Raw genomic sequence first — 22763 nt, forward strand, 5'->3', positions numbered from 1 at the left:
CAGGCATCTCTCCAACTCAACAACTAAGGGGGGCTTAGGGAAACCATTCTACTCCCAGCTATGTATTTCCCCACCTGTTAGATCTGCAAGGACTTTAATCACAGAATGACGACTAAGCCAGAGTTGTTCCGGATGAATAGCATTTATATGTTTCTCTATCATTCCCGAGTTCATGTGTATCAAAAGTCATTCCTTATCACTGCATGAAGGAAGAATGGGCATGTGTGTATCCAGCCACACAAAGCACCCTGACATTTAAAAATGACTCTCTGGGGTATTAAGTCTTGCTGCGTCTCATAGTGAATTTTATAAACCTAGTTCAATCAATTCCTAATGAATTTAGACAGTTTGGTATGAAGAGCCCCCAATACATGCTCACTGTATATATCTTCTGAATAGACAGTATTCTAAAGAGTAGGAGAGGGAAAACATTTGATTCTGAGGCACTAGAACTATTAAGTTTTAGGAAATGAAAGACTGGCTCATTGCCATTATTTGGTAGCCTTTTGCCTAGATAGAAGTTGGCAGTAATTTCGGCTTGCTACATCTTATCTTGTCGACTTATTCAATCTGTGACATTCAATAACAGCTAGCCACAGCGAGAGTTCCCAGCAGCAGGAATGTATGAAATGTGGTGAAATTGACTCACAGTCAATTTTTGGAGAAAGAGCTGATGTAAAGAAAGTTAATGATGCCTTCCGTGATAAATGCTGCCTAGACAGTTTAAGACGAATATTTTGGAGTGAAAAGGATTCTGTAAACAGCAATAACATATCTTAGGAAAATCCATATCATTGTTTATCCTATAGTCCACAGAACTGCAAACACCAAATAAAATGAAATCATCAAAGTTACTCTAAAATATGTGACCTAGATTCTGTTTGAGTCTTTCAATTCTTCCAGCACTACCCATCCGTTTTTTGTTTACATCCACTTCAGCTTTTTCCCTGTGCTGTTTTATTAATATATGAAAAGATAATAAGGCATACAAGTTTTTTAAAGGTTTAAACTCACGTTGTCTGTAAATACAATGTTGGTGAGTATTTGATGGCAAACATTTCTTTGCATTTTTAGCAAAGATTTTTAAATTTCTGCAAACCGAAATTCTTAAATAGTCAAAGTAATTCCTATTCTTCAACCCAGTAACTGAATACCCCTTGTCTGAACTGTTCATAATTATGTCTAGCTCTCTCCCTTCAAGACCTGCTCTGATTCAAGCCAAATGAGGTGAACGGTTGCTGTCACTTGCTGAATCTTGGCAGTTTTCCCCATGAGCAAAAATAAATATTGCAGCTTGCCCACAATTTTCAGTATACCTATCAACTCAGGTTTTCACGGACGCAAAAGAATGGAGAAACATTGCGTGCTGGGGGCCACTGCATAGCAGGTAGTTTGGAGCACATATTATTTTACAGAAATAAACTTTTCAGCTATGGAATGTGATATCTTAGGAGGAAGAAAGAGGGGGTCCAATATCCAGTTAAAGGAATCCTCTGTGACTCCAGTAATAGCCAGTTTGTGACTATTTTTAACACAATCACATAACGTAATGTCCCATAGCACCAAGCCTGGTGTAGACTATCAGACATGACTTCTCCTCACAGAGTGTAAATTTCATCCTGTCTGGAGAGAAAGTGATTACCTATTGGAAGCCCTATCTGTCTACTCACAGGCAGTCCACAGCATTATATACGTGATGCACTTGCTTTTGTTTAATGAGGACTGAGGGCCAATAAAACAGATTGGGTCATAGCTCACAAACCTATAAAACTGATCAGCACCCAGCTCCACAGTGACGCCATTTGGCTGAGATCAGAACTGCATATATATTGTCAACACTCTGAGCGGGGTTTTCAGACAGAGTAAGGGTTTCATTTCCAATATCCTGATGTCTTGTAGCCTCGTCCCAGGTTTCCTCTGAACTAACCCACACCCCTAATCAATCATTAGGCATTTGGTACTGGAATGAGGGAAACATTTCCTGGTGGCGTAGTATTCCTAGCGGTATATTATTTTAGAGAATAAAGGTAAGGGAAGTATTAGCATCTTCTTTCTAATCTAAAGAGAAAACTGGAATTCTGTTCACCAGGAAAGAATATAGATAACAACAATCACGTGTCAGAGCAGAACTATTAGATACAACCTGCCCTCTGCGGTGCGGCAGGCTCCCTGCCCGTGAGAGGCAGAGGCCCACCTGTACGATGCCATTTTATATAAGAAATTTGATCGTCCGTAGATTTTGGTATCCACGGGGGTCCTTAAACCAGCTTCCCACAGATACCGAGGGATGAATATAAAACTTCATGGTTGAACTTTAAAAAAAAAAAACATTCGTCCCAGTGTATCACTCCTAGATTATTTTCCAATTACCAAGGTAAACTGTACCTTTATAATGGTGATATCAGGTGATCACCACCTGAACTATGTGATCAAACAGCATCACCAGTAGCAGGACAGCCTGACATTGTGGCCTCCTGACAGGGTGCTCGCACTTGCCTACAACACCACCTTGAAGTATTCCTCACGGTTACTTGACCTGAATTTAATGATAACAAAACAGACAAAGCAAAATGCGGGGCGTTTTATAAAATATTGGGGTGGGCCTGGCATCTTCCAAAAAGTCACTGTCTTGAAAAACAACAAAATATGACAGACCTGTATACTGAAAACTATAAACTATTGCTGAAAGAAATGAAAGGAAACCTAAATAATTGGGAGATATACATTGTTGATGGGATGGAAGACTCAATATTGTTAAGATGTCAGTTCTCCCTGAATTACTGTATAAATTCAATCCAATCCCAATCAAAATCTCAAAAGGCTTATTATAAAAATTGACAGGCTGATTCTAAAATTCCCATGGAAACACAAAGAACTTAGAACAGCTAAAACGACTCTGAAAAAGAACAAAGTTGGAGAGGTAGCTCCAACTGATTTTTTTTTTAACATCTTTATTGGAGTATAACTGCTTTACGATGGTGTGTTAGTGCTCCATCTGATTTTAAAAACTGTTACAAAACTATGGGCTTCCCTGGTGGTGCAGTGGTTAAGAATCCACTTGCCAATATTGGCAGGGGACACGGGTTCGAGCCCTGGTCCGGGAGGATCCCACATGCCGCAGAGCAACTAAGCCCGTGAGCCACAACTACTGAGCCTGCGCTCTAGAGCCCGCAAGCCACAACTACTGAGCCTGCGTGCCACAACTACTGAAGCCCGTGCACCTAGAGCCCGTGCTCCGCAACAAGAGAAGCCACGATAATGAGAAACCCGCACACCACAACGAAGAGTAGTCCCCGCTTGCCGCAACTAGAGAAAGCCTGCGTGCAGCAACGAAGACCCAATGCAGCCAAAAATAAATAAATTTTTAAAAATTGATATAAAACTAAAGGATGATATTGGTATAAAGAAAGACAAATAGATCAATGGAACTGAACAGAGAGTCCATAAATAAACCCACACATGTATGCACAACTGATTTTTACAAAGGTACAAAGGTAATGCAGTGGAGAAAGGACAGCCTTTTTAACAAGCTGTGCTAGAATGCTAGCCATATCCAAAAAAAAAGAAAAAAGAATGCAAACTACGTTATAGATGCAAACATAAAATCGAAAACCATAAAACTTCTAAAATAATAGGAGAAAATCTCTGCGGCCTTAGACTAGGCAGAGATTTCTTAACTATCACATAAAAGCACAATCTATAAAAGAATAAAGTAACAATTTGGACTTCCCAAACATTAAAAACTTCTCTTCAAAAGACAGTATCAAGGGAATGAAAAGACAAGCCATAGAGTAGGAGAAAAATCTTTGCAAAGCATGTATCTGATAAAGGTCTTAGATCTAGAATCCAAAACTTTCAAATATTAGCAATAGGAAAACAAGCCAATTTAAAAAAATGGGTAAAAGATATGAACAGATATGTCACCAACCCATGAAATCTGCTGAATATCACTAGTTATTAGGAAACTGCAAATTAAAACGACAGTGAGATTTTACTACACACCTATTAGAAAGGCTAAAATTTAAAAAGACTGACCATACCAAGTGTCAGAGAGGATTCAGAGGAACTGAGAGTCTCATACTCTGCTGATAAGAATCTAAAATAACACTGCCACTTTGGAATATACTTTGGCAGTTTCTTATAAAGTTAATCAATTACCTACTATATGGTCCAGCCATTTCTCTCCTAGGCATTTACTCAAAATAAAATGAATGCAGGTCCATCCAAAGTCTTAGGTATGATGTTCACAACAGCCTTATTTGTAATAGCCCCAAACTGGAAACAACCCAAGTGTCCACTGACAGATGAATGGTTAAATAAATGTGATACTTCCATACAACGGATAGTACTCAGGATTAAAAAGGAATAGACTATTGAACATTCAACCAATATGGCTGAATCTCAAAATAATGATGCTGAATTAAAGAAGCTCAACAGAAAAGGGTACATATTACGATCCTATTTCTGTAAGGCTCTAGAAAATACAAATTAATTTACAGTGGCTAAAAGGAGACCAGTGGTTGTTTGCAGATGGGATTGGGTGGGGTAGGGTTAAGGGAACAGGTTACAAATGGGCACGAGGAAGCTTCTGGAGACGAGGTGTGTGTTCACTGTCTTTTTTTTTTTTTTTTTTGTGGTATGCGGGCCTCTCACTGTTGTGGCCTCTCCCGTTGTGGAGCACAGGCTCCGGACGCGCAGGCTCCGCGGCATGTGGGATCTTCCCGGACCGGGGCACGAACCCGTGTCCCCTGCATCGGCAGGCGGACTCTCAACCACTGTGCCACCAGGGAAGCCCTCACTGTCTTGATTGTAGTGATGATTTCACTGGTGTATATGGGTCGAAACATCAAATTTTACTCTTTAAATATATGCAGTTTATTATTTATATCAGTAAAGGTATTTAAAAACCAAAGGCATGGAGACCACTCTGTAAGAATCTAAAGAGATATAACCAAATGCACTGCGTGAACCTTGGCTGAATTTTGAAATGGAGAAAAATCCTATTTGACGTTTTTGTAAAAAATGGGGGAAGCTGACTTCATATATTAGATGGCATTGTGGAATTATCGTCAAATTTCTTAGGTGTGGTAATAACAGTATTGTGGTGATACAGTAAAACATCCATTTCTTTAGGTGATGCATATAGAAAGAAAAAAGTGAAATATCATAAGGTATATGACTTTACAATTGCGTAGGAAAAAGAGAGAAAGGAAAAAAACAGTGTGGTGGGATCTCAGTGAGGACTGTCCAGATGTTCTTCATCCTGTGTCCAAGTTTCTGAACATTTGTAAGCTTTTAAAATAAAATTTTGGGGAAAATATATGGAGTGTATGTGCTTACATTGTATCAGGATGAGAAAGAGGGAAAGATTTCAGTTAATAGGTAGTCGATAGAGAATCTGGAGAAATTCGCTCTGGGGAGAGAGCTAGGCTCTGTCTCCGATGTGCTGACTTAACCTTACTTAGCACATGCTGGAAATGCTGTAGGGTCTTCAGTGGATCTTTGGGGTGTATGCTGCAAAAGGAGCTACAGAACGAGTTGTATTCAGAAAGTGCTTGATTGCGACTGAAACTGAGCTGGGCCTTAGAGTCCTAAGAGATATACCGAGTCTCGGGTTGGCCTCCCTAGGAGCCCAAGTACGTGTTTATTGGGGGGGTGGGGATCAACACCAACAGGTAGAAGGAAAGAAACAGGATTGGGCCAAGGAAGAGGTTGTGCCGTGATACAGACTCAACAGGGTCTCAGCTGAAGCCACCCTCGACGCTGCGCCCTCCTGGAAAAGGGGCTGAGCCTTCATACCCCAGCATCTCCCAGGGATTATCTGCAGATTGCCAGGAGGAGAGGGCAGACCTTAGACAGCAGGAGTCTCTTCAGACAAGGCAGTTCCCAAAGAGGGCTGCCAGCTGAGAGCTGCATCGCCAGCCTCTGGGGGAATAAATGCCTCCGTTTTGAAAGGGGATCCCGCTGCGTGGGACAGTGTGACATCCATAACTCTCCTCCTCCTGGTATTTTTTTTTTTTTTTTTTTTTTTTTTTTTTTTTTTTGCGGTATGCGGGCCTCTCACTGTTGTGGCCTCCCCCGTTGCGGAGCACAGGCTCCGGACGCGCAGGCTCCGGACGCGCAGGCTCAGCGGCCATGGCTCACGGGCCCAGCCGCCCCGCGGCATATGGGATCCTCCCAGACCGGGGCACGAACCCGTATCCCCTGCATCGGCAGGCGGACTCTCAACCACTTGCGCCACCAGGGAGGCCCCTCCTCCTGGTATTTTACACGTTGTTAATACGTCTTGTACAAGTTGTGCATGCCTAATTGTTTATGATGCTTATCAAATTACTGGCATATAATTATTCATCACTTTTATACGTTGTGAGTTTACCAATTATTTCAAAAATCAAATTTTATTCATATTGTGGCTTAACTTTCCTCAATTCATGGCATGAAATGGAAAATACAGGTCTTATTTTCTTTAACTGTTGTTAGTTTGAGGAGGTAGACACACGTTTCTGGGGTTCAAAGGTGAAGGTAGCAATACACTGTCACAAATGTCTTGACAAATGGCCTTGTCCAAAGCCCACAGCTATGAAGCAACAGAGCAGATATTAGAATTCAGGTTTCCTGATACCTGAGTCCAGTGACCTCATCTCTACACCATTAATGTGTTGGTTAGTCCTAAGTTTTAACACAAAGAGCATCACTTTTCTGACCACAAGGGAAGCTTGTCCGGAAACATCACTAATGGGTGTTAGGTCCATATGACTGCTTTTTAGTGGAAGGAACGGATGGGATAGTTCAACCTATAACACCTTATATGCCAGCCAAGCCTCCCAGGGTCCAGAAAGATGTATAAATGTACAGTTCCTTATGGTTACAGCTACATTTCCCAGCCCGAGTACCGTTTCCTCTCCCCTAGCCAACTGATCCAACTCCTTGACAGGCAGAGGTCTTTGCATACGAGGCCACCCCCAAGGCTGTCTCTCTCTTACGGTCATTGGGGAACAAACCCCCTTTGGTCCTCTTCTTAATGTCCCTGGCTCACTTTCCCCAGGGTGCCAGTGCTTGGCCCCCACGCGCTGGTCTGTGTAGTCCACGTTTCAGATCCATTCCGTATGTCCGCAAAGGGATCACACCTTTCCCACTCAAGGGCTGGATCTCCTTTCAGCCTATCTCTTTATGTATTATTATGCACAAGAAGTCTCTTTCTGGAGAGGAATTGCCAAGGGCCCTTACTTATCCCATCTTCTGCATAAGCTAAACAGTGAGGAAGTGGATGGAGGGAGATGGAGTCCGGTCCCACCACACAAAGAACAAGACACTGGGATATTCAGTGTTTACTTGTAAATCAAAGAATTTCGATTTACATTCCTGACGTGGCTTCATTCCCCCTCCTCCCCTACACCTGCTTTCCTTGGTCTACCCTTGACCTTCTCCAGTCAGTCAGTCATCGGCTCATAAACACACGTGGACAGAACCATCAGACACTGCAACCTGTTCGTGCTTCACACAATATCTACATTCCATTTGTGTATTGCTTATTTCTGACCTTTCTTCCTGCCTGCTCAAGCCCACCTTTTATCAGTTGGGGCATCTGCCTGAGTGTAAGCGTGTGCACAATTGGGAAAAAGGTAGCAACGCTGAAGCCTTGCTGGATTTGACAAGGAAATTGGACACAATTTCAATCGCATGCAGAGGACGTTTGCTCGTTTTTCTTAGCAGGGAATATGGACTTAAACAGAAAACACACTTACACAAATATGTAATCTGTGGTCAAGAAGGGGCCCTTTCTGTCAGTTCCCTTTAGAAGTACTTAGAGCTGTTTGTTTTTCTAAGCATTGGCAATTAAAGCCTTGGAGAATGAAAAATTAAACACTTCTGTGGTTTTTACTCTTTTATTAAATAGGCTTTTTAGTTGAATGTGAAAACCAGTGTAGTAAAATGAGCTTTAAAGTCAAAAGACTTCAAGTTACATCTTAGCTTTGTTCCTGATTGCTGTGACCCTGCACAAGTCATATGAGCTCTCGGGAAACTCAGGATTTTAACTTAACATTCTCTGAATGTGTTCATTCTAAGAACCAACTTCTAGTCCAAATGTATTTATTATAGCTCAGAGAGAAAGTTTTACTCATTAGGATGCTTATATTTGTACATTACTTTAAAATTATTTTTGGACTGTTATCCTTATTTATTAATTAAAAAGATAGTTTTTGAAGTCCTCATTGGTTATAGGTCTATTCCTGCCATCACAGACCTTAAATTCTAGGAGGAGAGAAAGTGCTGAGATAAATGAACCCATGATTATGTCGATGATTACTGACTGTAGCATGCACTATGCATAAAAAACACACAGGCTGCCATGTGAGAGCATCGTGGAAGGAGAAAGTTCAAGTTGGTGGGGCAGCAGGCGGTCACAGAAAGACTGTGCAAGAAAATGCATGAAGGTGAACCTCCAAGATGAGTTAGCAGTTACCTGGGTGAAGAACTCAGGCAAAAGAACATTGTGGGCAGAGAGAATGCTATGCATGGCGCGTGCTAAGTCCCTTTGCTGAAAATAAGCTTGGAGCACCCAAGAAGCCAGCATGGATAAATCATAGTCAAGAGACTAGCTAAGAAGTTGGAAATGCAGCTAGGCTGGATACTGTAGGGCAACAGGAAATCTTTGAAAGATGTTTTAGAGGGGACCGTGTGGTCTGATTTGCAGTTTTTATAGAGATCATTTTGTTTACTCTGGATAGTATAATTTAGAGGGAGGCAAAAATGGATGCAGTAAAACCAGTGAGGATGCTACAGTAGCATCCCAGGAACAGTGTGAAAGGGCATCATCATCTTCGTCTTCATCATCATCACCATCATCACAACTACAACTTGAGAATTTACAAATGGTACCCACTGTTCTCTGTGCTTAAGTGTATTAACTGGTTAATCATATTTAAGATGAGGGCTGGGGCAGTGGGAAGAGAACAGATTCCAGAAGTATGTTACAGATAATACTAACTAACTGAGTAACAGACTACATATAAAGGGTAAAATGTGAGGGAACAGCAGGTTTTAAAGAATGACCCTTAAAAGTTCCAATTTGTGCCACCAAGTAGATGGAGGTAATAGTCCTGAGATAAAGAACATTAGTACAATATATACAATGGAATACTACTCAACCATTAAGAAGAATGAAATAATGACATCTGTAGTAACATGGATGAACCCAGAAATTATCTTACCAAGTAAAGTACATCAGAAAGATACAGATACCATATGGTATCACTTATATATGGAATCTAAAATATGACACAAGTGAACTTATCTATGAAAAAGAAATAAACGTACAGACATAGAGAACAGACTTGTGGTTGCTGAGGGGGACGGGGGAGGGAAGGATTGGGAGTTTGGGATTAGCAGATGCAGACTATTATATACAGAATGGATAAACAACAAGGTCTTACTGTACAGCACAGGGAACTATATTCAATATCCTGTTACAAACCATAATGGAAAAGAATATGACAAAAATGTGTGTGTGTGTGTGTGTGTATGTATAACTGTATTACTTTGCTGTACAGCAGACATTAACACAACATTGTAAATCAACTGTACTTCAATAAAATAATTGTTTAAAAAAAAGAGTATTAGGGCTTCCCTGGTGGCGCAGTGGTTGAGAGTCCGCCTGCCGATGCAGGGGACACGGGTTCGTGTCCTGGTCCGGGAAGATCCCACATGCCGTGGAGCGGCTGGGCCCGTGAGCCATGGCCACTGAGCCTGAGCGTCCAGAGCCTGTGCTCCGCAATGGGAGAGGCCACAACAGTGAGAGGCACGCGTACCGCAAAAAAAAAAAAAAAAAAAAAAAAAAAAAAAGTATTTAGCACAAAGCCAGATTTTACAGGGACAGCTCTGTTTTCAACGTGATTTGCAATGCCTGTTCGATTGTTTCAGCCGCCCTATGAAGCTGATGAAGATGCTGATCCCTATGTTAAAGATGATAAACATGTCGTTGCACATAAATGAGAATAACCTTTTCAGAAGCTTCTTCTGCAGGGCACTGTGAGGTGTGGGCCTGAAATCTCTGTAGACATCATTGAGTACACTACGAAGAAGACCTTTCATGCTTTATCTTCCTCCCATAAATAATGTATGGTGATTCCATAAGCCAAGATTGAATAGAAAATTTGCCTTTAAAATTATTTTTTAAGACTCATTCATGCATTTTTCTTAGTTTCTATCAAAGGTTGACATGGTTTCATTTCAAGAGTCTGATGAAACAAGAGACCTCTGTCTAAAATTTTTTTTCTTAAGTTATTTAAGGGCTCTATACATGACCCTAGGTATTTTCTGTTGAGAGACAGTAATCCACTCGCATGCTCGTTATTCAACCATTTTGAGGATCTCTTTTGCACTTTCTAGAGAAAGTAAACTTTTTTTTTTTTTTTCTTAAGAAGCGAGGGTTGAGAATTCCAAGTAGGAATAAATGCTGGGTAGAGGCTTGGAAAGAAAATCTTAACTGTAAATGTAAATGATGGTGAAGGACTAGCTTTGGGTGGTTGTGACTAGATTAGGATAAGAGCTCACTGGGGTTGAAGGAGATGAAGCTGGTATAGATTTCTGGAGCCTTACACTCTGGAAGAGGGCCTAGGATCCAAATGTGCTGGTATCGATTCAAATCCCTTGCAAATATTTTTAGCCAGTCCACCCTTGCTTGGGGAGGGGCAGACACGTTTTATTGTTTTTAGGGGAGCTCAAACCTACTCTGGGGTTTGTACAGTGTTGATGTGATTTAGGATTATACTGTCCTAGGGTTTGCATAAAAGGAGGCAGAATGTTGAAAAGTGATCCCTTGGTTTCTCTCTTACTCTTACTTCTTCCCATCCAGTCCATACACATGTCCTTTCATTTTTTTCCTCCCAGTATCTCTCTCATTTGTCCCCTTCAGCCCTCTTGATTGCTATTATCCTAGTCTGAGCCATCGCACTTTCTAAAGGTGGATTTTTTTAAGTGATATTAATTGATGATTCAGAAAAACTCCAGGAGGGATCAGAATTGAAAAAAGCAAACGCATATACGTTACCAGGTAAGTCAAAGTCAGCAGCTTTTTGTCAAGAACAAACAAACAAAACAAACTCAATGCCTGAACTCTTCATCGAGTTGTCATGGCAACCATTTCATTTTCTATAGTGAGGAGACAACTGGGTGCTAACCTGAGTGTTAGCCCAAGCTTTTTGAAAGAAAAGCTCCCATCCTTCCAAAAGGGGCAGGGTTGTTGATTTTCAATGTTGCTTCAGGCTCCAAAGGAGTCCTCTTGATAATTATGCTTTATTGTCTAGTGAACACATGATAGGGGGTTAAAGAGACATAGGTGGTAGCTCCCAGGACAGCAGAGTCCATTCCCGACTTGGGCCAAGTGGGAAGTACGCCTTACAGGGAATCCATGGGAACATCACACTTTTTCTCCTTCCTGTCGGGTAACCTTCTGACTCTGTTCTCTGGGATAACCCCGAGACAAAGCCAAAGACCACAAATGTAACCTCCTATCTTTGTGTCCCCAAAACTTCCTTCCTTAACAATATCAATGCCGCTCCTTGATTTTGCCACCCACAGTGCTAGGCATTAAGGACACTACAGTGAGCTAAGCAGACGCTTCCTGGTGCAGGAGATAGATGCTAATCTCACACATACACACAAATGTTTAAATGCCAATTATTAAGATTGCTCTGTGAGCTTATAACAGAGTGGTAAGACCCAGTCTTGGCTGAGGAAGTGATGCTTGAGTAGAGAGCTGAAGAATGAAAAGAATGAGGTAGATGGGGTGGGGAACATTCCAGGGAAAGGGGAAAGCATATGCAAAGGCCCTGTGGCAGAAGAGAGCAGGGCATATTCAGGGAAATGAAAGAGGTCAGTGTGGCTGGGGGGACCTGATGAGCTGTGACATGGAGATTAGGCTTGGGTTTGTCAAATGAGGGAAGACCATCTCATTCATCACATATATATTCAACTTGTTCCCTGTGCCAGGCACGAGGATGCCAAGATAAATTAAACGTGGTCCCTGCCTTGATTTGCTCACTTCTGAGTGCTCTCTCCTTCCCTGACTTCCACAAAAGTTTCTGGTTCTGTTCCTATTATAGGGGATAATTTACCTCTGTGTTTTACCTCCTCTGTTTGTTAGTTCTGAATGCCTTGACTGGGCCAGAGGAGTGCCCCAGTTAAAGGACCGGGGAAAAAAGGAAGCCAGTGAAATTGCTAGAGGAAAAAGTATCTGGAAAAATGGGAAGAAATGATGGTTCTTCAAAGCCCAAGAGCCTCTGGACGTGGTTACATTATCCGATGCTACATACACATATATTGTAGCAGGGCAGCACTTTGACCATGGGTTCAGAGTTTAAGAAGTAGGACCACTAACAAGTCATCTCTTCTGCCACATCTCTGGGAGGTAGACGCCATTAGTCGCCTCATGGTGTGTCAATATCCAGGCTTGGAAAGGCTAAGTGAGCTACTTAAGATTCCACAGTAGCTAGTAAGTGGCATATCCTACCTCCAGACCCAGAACCCTGGACTCCAATACCAGTACATTTGTCGTATGTTTGAGGGCTCTTGGCTGCACGACATATATTTCCTAGATTGTACTCATTCATTTGTTCAACTGTTGTGAACTGAGTACTTTTATGTTCCAGGAGTTATGTACAGTAGGTCGAAATAGATGGTCTGTGCTCTCATGAGAATATTCTATTGAGGGGATAATTATTAAATAAACATGCAAGTGAATAATCACAACTTGTGATTGATGTAATGAAGGGAAACAGTATGTTCTATGAGCAAGCAAGAGAGGAAGGGCATAGTTTATATATGAGAGTCAGAGAAGCCCTCCTCGAGGAAGTGAGACTGAGACCTGAAAGGCAGGTAGGAGGTAGCCAGGAAAAGATGAGTAGGAACAGCATCTAAGGCAGAGGGAACAGCATGTGCAAAAGTCAAGGACTTAGAGAAGGTGAGGGAAGGCGGAAGGGGGACCTGCAGAGTTCCTGAGGCCGGGTTAAGGATTTTCTCTTCATTCAAAGTGTGATGGGAAGTTGAGTTAAAGCATCAGGACAGCTGGAGCCCCCTATACTACTGTCCTCAGCATTGAGTTTTAAAGCGGAATGAAACCTGGAAAAAAAACTCTTAGGTCTAATAGGAAGTCTGGGAAGGTTTAGAGGGCAGACACAGAGGAGGCAGTGATAGAGGCCAGACTGCAGGCCCTTGGGAGTAAGTGGGTAGGGATCTGTGATCCAGGACCTTGGAAACAAAAGGAAAGGAAAATGGATCTTGTGAAAAACCGTGTACTACTTAGCCACTACTCCTCGGCCAGGTTCACTCCTCTTGTTCTATTTCTCTTAGAAGGGTGAGTGTTATTTCTCTGCCCCATCTCAGAGCCCTCACCATTCCAATTAGGAGCATAGGCTGAGCAACCGTTTATCTACAATTTTCTGGGCAGCCTGATTGCAATTATTTTCTCCTTCTGGGTTTAAACCATTACATAACTGAGATCGTTGCTGAGGAGTTCAGAGCACAAGTTACCCCTGGGTGGGCAATTCAGCTCCTAGGTTCCCGATGTTGGCTGCTGTGCCCATCGGCCAGGGACACCATTGGCTGAGTGGGTACCACAGCACACTACAGACTCAGGACAGCAGTTAGGGGGCCTGTCTCCATCCACACCCACAGTGCTGCACCGGTGGCAGTGGAAAAGCAGGGAAGCAAAGGCGACACATGTGAGCTAATGCAAGGGGGGACAGGGAGAACTGAAGGGCAGGAAGGGAGCTACCATAGCTCAGAGGCAAGGTGGGAAAGACACAGTCCAAAAGGAACAGAGGAAGACTCACCAAACTAACCGCCATGATCAAAACCTGTCAGAATTCATCAGAAAGTCATCGTCAATGGCTTTGAAAACTGAGATTAAGAACACACTGTCTTTTTATAAGAATTTGACATTGTCTTCGGGTCACTGACATTCTTGGGTCCAGTTTCAATGAACGCTTTACAAGACCTACTTGAAACACACTGACTATTCCCAAGAAATGCCAAGACTGTCTCTGTTTCAGCCATTCATTTGACATCAGTATATTCTCATTTGATTCCTGTCTTTTTTTCTGTTCACGAGAACTCTAAAGGTGACCTTAAATGTTGGCAAGATTAGACAGCTTTGCATTTCTTTAAGTGGAATATTTCAAATGACAACTTTAGAAATGGAATACGTTAAGTTCAGACTTTTCTTTTTAATGCCCTGGTTTACTTGCAAAGTAATACAGAACATCATCATTTATTACCTAATGTATTCCCCAGTGAGGTACAAGCCAGTATTTTCACATTATAAGACAGAATCTGACATTGCCTCCTACAAAATGGTGTTAGGTTCAGTCTTGAAGAATATGGCCGAGGATTCCAGGGGATCCAATGGAATCTGGCAGAAGTGTGCCTCTCCAGGCTAACAGTGGGGAAAATGCTTTGCCTTTGTATGCTAAATCACTACAAGACAGAGACCTAACACTGGGGCTCTTGAACCAGGAGGAATGGTAAATAACCTTTCAGATAATACAAGAGAACAAATAGTGCCAGCACTGGCTATGTAAAAGAGTAAAGCTCCTCCCTTGTAGTTGGAAGAGGAAAAAATCTTAAAATCAAAACTGAGGGATCACAGGGCTAGTATGCATCCAGAAAAATCAGAAGTGACTGCCTGGAAGAATTAGCTATTAGGATGGCACGCAGCTCGTTAGGATGGCATGGGGAGCAAAACCCTGAACTTCCCAAGGATGTGGTCAATTGGAATAACAGCATCTCTCTGATGATGCTATGTGGGAATAGACACAGCATCAGGTTTCTGGTCAGGAGAGCAAAGAACTGAGATGTAGGTGATTTCAAGCATGACATAATCACTTATCTCACGCTCCAGAAACTGATTTGCATTCACCTGGAGTGTGTGTCTTATGGCCCTCCAAATAAATAATGTAATGGTGTGTAGACTTAACATCATGTCTGCCTGGAGATACTAAATGAGAAAAATGAAACACAGTCAAACTAGGTCTTGTCCAATAATTATCTAGTTGCCTTCATTATTTATAATTCCATGCCAGACGCCTGTCCACAGAGTGTGTCCCATAATATTTGGTGTGTGTGTGTATTTCTTTATGTGTGCTGTCTGTCATCTATCTATATATTACCTATTCAGAGAAAATAGGTTTTAAATAGAATAGCATGAAAACTCTCTACAGAAATGGGACCATCTACTCTAATAAAGACTCACATTTTCTGAGCATGCCACCGGGCACTGTGCTATCTTTTAATTTTCAAAATGGTGAGAAGGTCTCGGTGGTAGGGGTACAATGAGAAGGGTTTTATATCAGACACTCTGGTAACAAATTCCTAGGGTTTGAATTTTGACTCTGTCGCTTGCCAGAAGCTCGCACAACGTTACCAACCAATAATCCAAGGCCAACTTTGAAACCACTTCTAACAAGAAACACCTGGTTTTTCCAATACCATCCTTCTAGAAGATCCAAGTATCTCCCCCACCCAAAACAGTATTTTTCCTCATCATTACACCGAATCCTTTCACCATCAGGCATTATTTGATAACTAAGCAAAAGCCTTCAGTATGTTGACCCTCTGGACGATTGAAGAAGTCCCACTGCAAACACCCTGCCTCATTCCCAGCCATGTATCATTATTAGTTCTCAAAAATATGGTGACTCTAATTAGGAAGCAAGGGGTGCAGGTGGTAAGGATCGAAAACACTGGTCTTACCTGCCAAGAGCTTCCATTTCAACTTAGACATATGAATGTTTCAAACACTTGTCAGATAATGATGTACCCTTCCTCTTTACTCTGACTATATCAGACACATTTTTCATTTTTATTGTACAGACTTTGGAATGTCATGAGAACTATGAAACTTCTCCCATCTTACCAAAAGACTCCGCTAAAGCTTTCTTGTCCCAGTTGTCAATGGTCACTTGGGAATGCACATAATAGGTTATTTCTCATAAAATAGTCAATGACAGATAAAACGGGTTTGAGTATACTTTCAAACAAAACAGAAAGCAAACTTAGTGAGATGTCTTTCCCTAAAGCAGGTTGTTATTCAGTGGATTCCATAAGAAAGATGATCATTTCAAAATGTATTAAAATTATAGGAAGAAGAACAGCAGAGTGAATAAGGCATTTTATGTTATAGCCAATAGATCAATCAGTGATAATAACACCCTGGGTTGAGTGGTTTCTACATGCTGGGCACCCTCCTGTGTATTTTACTATGGTCCAATTTGATCCCAGCAACGTTACAAGATGTCTATCGTTATAATCTCCACTCTAGAAATGAGGAAACAGAGGCACACAAATAATAGCAAAATAATAATGATGATGATGATAGCTAACAGGCTACAAATAATAGCTTTTCTTAAAATAGCTGTGAATGCCAAGGCTATTTCTCATATCTAATACTTGCTTCAAGGGTAGAACTTTTTGTGCAAGCAGAATTGAATAAGTGCACACTTTGTGGCAGACATCGGATCTATTATCCAGTCAGTTCTGCGATAATGTGACATGTATGTTCTTAAAACTCACCATGCTAAGCACAATTGTGCAATAAAAAGAACTAGACTTATGGGAAAAACCAGGTTAAGGATGTAACACGCAAAAACATCATCAGTGACATTAAAAAAGAAAGGAATCTAATAAAAATGGTGGCATCGTTTTTACACCTGTTCAGCGGCTAAGAAATGCATAAATACTGTAATACATACGTCACTTTACCTTTATTTAAAAAAGGACCTAAAGTTTGCACCTGGAAGCAAGTGCCAGAAGTGTTGCTGCTTGTGATCTATCGTGAAACTGTGGAGGGGGACTTGGGCAGATGTTTGAGGGCGGGGCGTGTGTGTGTTCTGTGTATCCCACAAGGCTGGGTTTGGCCGGGTGCAGTTTACTGTGCTACCTGGTGTCTCTTGCAGAAGAAATCACACATTTGTAAACACGAACCTCATGTTATACTCAAACCTTTCCCCAATATATCCATCTCATTAGGATGAATCTGCATTTTAAAGCATGCGTTACAGCACAACTGACTGTATTCTTCAGACCAGGTTAAGTGCTATTTGTGTGCCTCTGTTTCCTCATCGAAGGGGCCAACAGGGCAATCGTCCTGACTGGAGACGTGGGGATGCTTTATGTAGAAGGAATCTTTAGACTGAACATCAAATGCAAACAGGCTATCAGAGGCAGAACAGGTGAGCAGAGGACATGCCAAGGGGAGAAGAAAGCAGGGGCCAGTAGACACTGGGAGAAAAAGGATGCGACGTGCAGTTACTTCATTACGCGTTACTTGATTCTAGGTTGTGTTCCTCCTGCCACTACAGTGTGGCTCTCTGATGGCAGGGAGAATGCCCTATCACCATCACAATGGTCTGTGAGGCCACTTGGTAGTACAGTGAGCCCTCTATACCCACGGGTTCCACAGCCATGGATTCAACCAACTGAGGATGAAAAATATCTGGAAGAAAATTTTTCCATAAAGTTCCAAAAAGGCCAACTTGAATTTTCAGCATGCTGGCAACTATTTACACAACATTTACATGGTATTTACAACTATTTACATAGAATTTACATTGCATTAGGTATTATAATTAACCTAGAGATGATTTAAAGTATATGAAGATGTGCATAGCTTATATGCATATACTACATCATTTTATATAAGGGACTTGAGCATCCTTAGGTTTTGGTATCCTCAGGGGGTCCTGGAACCAATCCCTCATGGATACTGATGGATGACTGTATCTCACTGAAAATGGCAACCTGATAAGTGGATGAATGCACCAGTAGTGGAAAAGTAAGGTCGGTCTCACATAGCCTATCTGGCAAATACAGGTCACAGTGAATTTACAGCATGTGGTCATTAACAGCTTGCCCTGGAATCTATCAAAATAGTCTTCAAGCTGATTCTGAAACTTACACAGAAGGGATGGCAAGTTTCAAAGTTCACTCAAGAGCACTATAGAGTTGCCAACTCTCTCAGTATCGTAGCAATCAAAACTTACAGAAGAACTCAACTAACCCTAAATGCTATACCGATTTCTAAAGCAACAACGGCGTCTCATGATATGCACTCACATTTATCTGACAATGAACTTTTAGGCCACGGTGAGAAAATGCGCAGGGCAGATTCAGCCGGGCTTTGCCTGGTGCTGCATTAAGCACAGAGCTGTGTCCTTAACAGTATACTTGCTGGTACATGTCAATCAGACAAGACATGAATAGGCCTGGATTTTTAGAAACTACTTTCTAGTTAATAAGACCTATATTAAAAGTTTAAACTATATGGCAGCAGTTACTAAGGAAGACTTATCTGGAGATCTATACCCCAGCATCCCAATAGAAATATTAGGCAGAATATAAATATTAGCAGCTCACATTTCATGGGTACTTGTTTCACAGGCGTTCTGCTAAGCACTTAAAAAAATAAATTCATTTATTTTATTTAGTTATTTTTGGCTGCGTTGGGTCTTCATTGCTGCACGCGGGCTTTCTCTAGTTGCGGCGAGCGGGGGCTACTCTTCGTTGCGGTGCGCGGGTTTCTCATTGCAGTGGCTTCTCTTGTTGCGGAGCACGGGCTCTAGGAGCCTGGGCTTCAGTAGTTGTGGCATGAGGGCTCAGTAGCTGTGGCTCACGGGCTCTAGAGCACAGGCTCAGTAGTTGTGGCGCACGGGCTTAGTTGCTCCGCGGCATGTGGGATCTTCCCAGACCAGGGCTCTAACCCGTGTCCCCTGCATTGGCAAGAGGATTCTTAACCACTGCGCCACCAGGGAAGTCTCAGCACTTTTCATATATTAATGAATTAGATCTTCAAAGCCATCATTTGGAAACTGAACTATTAGTATCTTCCTTTTACAAATAAGGAAACTGAGAGACAGAATCGTTACAGCCAAGGATTCCGTGCACCAGATTTTAAGAAAACTGCTGTTCTAGAGTATCGTGTAGAACACTTAGCCGGGGACTCTCCTGGTGGCGTGGTGGTTAAGAATCTGCCTGCCAGTGAAGGGGACACGGGTTCGACCCCTGGTCCGGGAAGATCCCATGTGCCGTGGAGCAACTAAGCCTGTGCGCCACAACTACTGAGCCTGAGCTCTAGAGCCCACGAGCCACAACTACTGAGCCCGTGTGCCACAACTACTGAAGCCCGCACCTAGAGCCCGTGCTCAACAAGAGAAGCCATCACAATGAGAAGCCTGCACACCACAACAGAGTAGCCCCCGCTTGCCGCAACCAGAGAAAAGCCCACACGCAGCAACAAAGATCCAACACAGCCAAAAGTTAAAAAAATAAATAATAATAAATTTAAAAATTTTTAAATTTAAAAAACACTTTGCCGGCTTGACTCTGAATCCCTTGCCTAGATGTTCCTTAGTTATATATGCTGGATTACACATGGTGCTTGGTAGAAAAGCCACATTCAACCAAGGAATAGAAACTGGATTCTGGAAATGTATTTAACTTGATGATAAAATTAAGGCTTAAGTATCCAAACAGGTGGACATCGCAAGGCAGTCAGCATCCTTCCCACAAGCCTAAGCCATCGAGCACTGACTGTGGTCGGGGAGACTTTTCTCCACTGGGGATGAGCCTCAGACAGCCAGACAGGATAAGGTCAGTCCTAGGGAGAGGCTTGATCTCAGCTATGCGTGCCAGAACCCCTGTGCTCTGATAAAAGGGACCAATGGGCCTCCCTGGTGGCGCAAGTGGTTGAGAGTCCGCCTGCCGATGCAGGGGATGCGGGTTCGTGCCCCGGTCTGGGAGGATCCCGTGTGCCGCGGAGCGGCTGGGCCCGTGGGCCGTGGCCGCTGGGCCTGCGCGTCCGGAGCCTGTGCTCCGCAACGGGGGAGGCCACAGCAGTGAGAGGCCCGCATATCGCAAAAAAAATAAATAAATAAATAAATAAATAATAAAAAAAGGGACCAATAATGCTCACCAACACGTTCCCATCTCTGAAGAAATTATAAGGAGGATACAGTAAAATGGAGTACAATACCCAAAATCAAACAGGGTACTTTTACAATACACAATGTTCATTTTACAATAAGCACTGGGTAAAACAGGAATAGCCTTCAGACTAAAAATAAATATGTTGCAATTTGCTAAAAAAATTGTACTAAAGGGGCTGCTGGGATGAAAACTCAGAGTCAAAAGGTAAGCATCCCACCAAAGGCCAAAAAAAAAGAGTGACTTAGCTCCCTTCCTGGGGCTGAGTGGGGTTGTATCCCTGTGAATCAATACCTCTGGGTTCTCTGCAGACTGTAGCCTTCCTATCTACCCATATAACTTATTTAAAAATACTTTCATAGTACTTACTACATGCTAGGTCCTGTCCTAGCACTTTACAAATAGTAACTCATTCAGTCACCAAGATAACGTCATGAGGTAGGGACTAATGTTATCCCCATTTACAGATGTGGAAGCTAAGGCAGAGAGAGGTGAAATAATTCGTCTAAGGTCACAAAACAAGTAAATGGGAATTGAACTCAAGACTAGCTTTAGATTCCTTATTCTTAACCACTCTGCAATGTATAGAGGATTTGGGGGCATAGGAATTTGGTCAATGACGTTCCTTTTGGTTTTCATAGATTTCGGAAGTGTCACCAGAAATTATAAAAATTTCAAAACAAGTATCAAAGTCTTGACGGACTCTAGCCTGAAAATAACGAAACTAAACACTCCATAAAATAAACGGCATCGCTTTTGAAGTCTTAAATTGCTAAGTGGTCTCTGTTGAGAAAAAGCATGTATATATACACATACAGGCACAAACATTTACATATGTACATAAGCATATATCTTACAGTTTTATATAAATCATAAACACAAACAAGCTATGGATGATTTCTTCAACTGCAAAATTTGCTTTTGGGTGGAGAAAGAGAAACAAAGCTTAAGATCCCATGGGTCAGTTGATAGCCCTTTCTTTCTTGGACTGGCTAATTCATGGTTTGCAAAGCCCTCATTAGTAGGATGATGGCAATGACCATGAGGGAAGGAAGTGACATTGCCTAGGTTCATGAAGCTCTGTTCTATGGTAAGACTTTCTTGGATAGGGTAGGCATTAGAGCAGAATAGAGTTGAAGGTCTAAAGGTACTCTCACAGGAAAAGATGAACTTTAAAACACGGTCTAATTCACAACCAAAGCAGCCACATAGCACAGGGAGATCAGCGCAGTGCTTTGTGACCACCTAGAGAGGTGGAATAGGGAGGGTGGGAGGGAGACGCAAGAGGGAGGGGAGGGATATGGGGATGTATGTATATGTATAGCTGATTCACTTTGTTATACAGCAGAAACTAACACACCACTGTAAAGCCATTATAGTCCAATAAAGATGTTAAAAAAGGATCATTAATTCAATATGGTTTTGTCTTTATATTTTACATTTACTACGTATTATACAGTTAGCGGCTGGCAGCTCCCTTAAAGCATTCAGAGACATGCCCATTCAAATTAACGTTTGCTGGATAACAGCATTCCTTCCAGATGAGATGGCAAAGTCTCTTTTAATTTCTTCTCCAGAGCCTCAGATTGAAGAAATAAGATCAGAAATGGCCAGGCAGCTAATAGGTCTGATGGCAATTCTTGTATATTTAGAGAAAGGCTGTTTGGCCATAGAGTCATCAGTAGGAAGAATGTGCCCCTTATATAAACACATGAGCTCCTCCACTGTATGATCATTAAGTGCCTACTCTTTGCCAGCACTGCAGACACAATGACACACTACATACACAAGATTCCTGCCTTTGTGGAACTTGTGGCTTAGTTGGGGAGTTGGGCAGTCAAACCATCAGGGTAGTGGGCAGATGATTACAAATGGAGAGCCATAATCAAAAAAACCCCAAAAACTGAAAGAAAAAAACAAGTGTTTTGAGTGCCTGTAGGTAAAGAAGCTGGCCGAGACTTGAGGCTGTGGGGTAGGGCAGACTGGGATGGATGTTCTAAGAAGCAGAGGAGGAACATTTCATACAGAAGGAGACAAGAACACAGAAAAATCACATGCATGCATGTAGAAAGGTCTGCGGTTGAGTGAACCCAGCATCTTCAAGACCTGAAGGAGTGCCACATGGGATGGTGTCCCAGGGAGAGTGGTGGGCACTTAGTCTGAAAAATTAGGCAGGGGGAAGACCACGTGGGACCTTGCAGAATCTATTAAGGATGGGGATTTTATCCTCAGATACAAGGGAAGACATAGTTGTGGAAAACCATGATCAAATACATTGTAAAGAGGCTAGGTTTTCCATGGATGTAAAAGGCCATGGGAGCTAGTCACGTGGGCTTTCTTTTTTTTTAATGTACTTGAAATTTATTTATACATTCACCTATCTACCTGTTTGTTTATTCATTGATTTTCAGCTTTATTCAGGTATGATTGATGACTACGAATTGCATATATTTAGGTTATACAACATTATTTTCTAAGGTGTACAATGTAGACAATGTGTACAGTTGTGAAATGATGACCACAATCAAGTTAATGAACACATCCATCACCTCACATTGAATCTAGGCTTTAGAAGTCATGCAAAACACAAACATATCTAAATGATCATGACAGGGCATGTCATAAATGCAACTGGACCAAGGCAAGGTGTCTGTAGCTTTCCCCTTACTGATCTTACCATTCCCCACCCCCTTCAACCTTCATCTTTTCCAATTTAGGCAAGACCCAATGATTTAACACACTGAACAGTAAGTGAATGGGTTGCTCTACTGATTTCTTAAGGAAGC

At 42.0% G+C, this 22763-nt stretch overlaps 1 protein-coding gene and 1 long non-coding RNA gene across 2 annotated transcripts in view; one reads left to right on the forward strand and one right to left on the reverse strand.

Annotated features, from left to right (window-relative positions):
- The window catches only part of GRM7 (glutamate metabotropic receptor 7), a 776446-nt gene that overhangs the window by 746687 nt on the left and 6996 nt on the right, over positions 1-22763 (forward strand). The window lies entirely within an intron of this gene.
- The window catches only part of LOC132496882 (uncharacterized), a 103573-nt gene that overhangs the window by 31766 nt on the left and 49044 nt on the right, over positions 1-22763 (reverse strand). The window lies entirely within an intron of this gene.

This window comes from Mesoplodon densirostris, chromosome 10 (genome assembly GCF_025265405.1).
Source record: "Mesoplodon densirostris isolate mMesDen1 chromosome 10, mMesDen1 primary haplotype, whole genome shotgun sequence".
Taxonomy (NCBI): Eukaryota; Metazoa; Chordata; class Mammalia; order Artiodactyla; family Ziphiidae; genus Mesoplodon; species Mesoplodon densirostris.